This window comes from Arachis hypogaea, chromosome 4 (genome assembly GCF_003086295.3).
Source record: "Arachis hypogaea cultivar Tifrunner chromosome 4, arahy.Tifrunner.gnm2.J5K5, whole genome shotgun sequence".
NCBI lineage: Eukaryota > Viridiplantae > Streptophyta > Magnoliopsida > Fabales > Fabaceae > Arachis > Arachis hypogaea.
Window position 1 is genome coordinate 58,529,144 of NC_092039.1, and position 1,991 is coordinate 58,531,134.

General features: G+C 40.4%; 1 non-coding gene across 1 annotated transcript; it reads right to left on the minus strand.

Annotated features, from left to right (window-relative positions):
• Nucleotides 1-610: 610 nt before the first annotated feature.
• On the minus strand, nucleotides 611-714 carry LOC112799261 (small nucleolar RNA R71). Its single transcript, XR_003200836.1, has one exon. It is a non-coding gene; the product is annotated as a small nucleolar RNA R71 (small nucleolar RNA).
• Between the last annotated feature and the right edge of the window lie 1,277 nt (nucleotides 715-1,991).

A 1,991-nucleotide genomic window follows, 5' to 3' on the forward strand; every position in this document is an offset into this window, starting at 1 on the left:
TCTTCTACTAACATAAAGGAATCTCTATACTGTGACATAGAGGATTCCTATTCTTTTTCTGTTCTCTTCTCTTTCATATGAGAAGGAATAAGAAAAAAGGCATTTTTGTTGAAGCTGATCCTGAACCTAAAAGGACTCTGAAGAGGAAACTAAGAGAAGTTAAATTACAACAATCCAGAGACAACCTTACTGAAATTTTCGAACAAGAAAAGGATATGGTAGTCGAACCCAACAACAATAATGCAAGGAGGATGCTTGGTGATTATACTACACCTACTTCCAAGTTTAATGGAAGAAGCATCTCAATTCGTGCCATTGGAGCAAACAATTTTGAGTTGAAACCTCAACTAGTTGCTCTAATGCAACAAAACTGCAAGTTTCATGGACTTCTATCAGAAGATCCCTACCAGTTTTTAACTGAGTTCTTGCAGATCTGTGAGACTGTTAAGACTAATGGAGTATATCCTGAAGTCTATAGGCTCATGCTTTTCCCTTTTGCTGTAAGAGAGCTAGAACATGGTTGGACTCACAACCTAAGGATAGCCTGGACTCTTGGGATAAGCTGGTCACGGCCTTCTTTGTTAAGTTCTTTCCTCCTTAAAAGCTGAGCAAGCTTAGAGTAGATGTTTAGACCTTCAAGCAAAAAGATGGTGAATCCCTCTATGAAGCTTGGGATAGATACAAGCAGATGACCAAAAAGTGTCCTTCTGACATGTTTTCAGAGTGGATCATGATAGATATATTTTATTATGGTCTGTCTGAGTTCTCTAAGATGTCACTGGATCATTCTGCAGGTGGATCCATTCACCTAAAGAAAACGCCTGCAGAAGCGCAGGAACTAATTGAAATGGTTGCAGATAACCAATTCATGTACACTTCTGAGAGGAATTCCGTGAATAATGGGACGCCTCAGAGGAAGGGAGTTCTTGAAATTGATGCTCTGAATGCCATATTGGCTAAGAACAAAATGTTGACTCAGCAAGTCAACATGATTTCTCAAAGTCTGAATGGATGGCAAAATGCATCCAACAGTACTAAAGAGGCATCTTCTGAAGAAGAAGCTTATGATCCTGAGAAACCTGCAATAGCAGAGGTAAATTACATGGGTGAACCTTATGGAAACACCTATAATTCATCATGGAGAAATAATCTAATTTTCTCATGCAAGGATCAACAAAAGCCCCAACAAGGCTTTAATAATGGTGGAAGAAATAGGCTCAGCAATAGCAAGCCTTATCCATCATCTTCTCAGCAATAGACAGAGAATTCTGAGCAGAGCACCTCTAACTTAGAAAATATAGTCTCTGATCTGTCTAAAGGCCACTTTAAGCTTCATGAGTGAAATAAGGTCCTCCATCAGAAATTTGGAGGCACAAGTCGGCTAGCTGAGTAAGAAAGTCACTGAAACTCCTCCTAGTACTCTCCCAAGAAATACTGAGGAAAATCCAAAAAGAGAGTGCAAGGCCATTGACATAATCAACATGGCCGAACCTAGAGAGGAAGGAGAGGACGTGAATCCCAATGAGGAAGACTTCAGGGGACGTCTCTCAAGCAAGAAGGAGTTCCTTATTGAGGACTTAAGGGAATCTGAAGGTCATATAGAGACCATAGAGACCCCATTCAACCTCCTTCTGCCATTCATGAGCTCTGAAAGCAATTCTTCCTCTGAAGAGGATGAAGATGTAACTGGAGAGCATGTTGCTCAATATCTAGGATCTATCATGAAGCTGAATGCCAAGTTGTTTGGTAATGAGACATGGGAAGGTGAACCTCCCTTGCTCATTGGTGAACTAGATACATGAGTTCAGCAAACTTTACCTCAAAAGAAACAAGATCCTAGTAAATTCTTAATACCCTGTACTATAGGCACCATGACCTTTGAAAAGGCTCTATGTGACCTAGGGTCAGGCATAAATCTTATGCCACTCTCTATAATGGAGAAGTTGGGGATCATTGAGGTACAACCTGCCATATTCTCATTGCAAATGGCA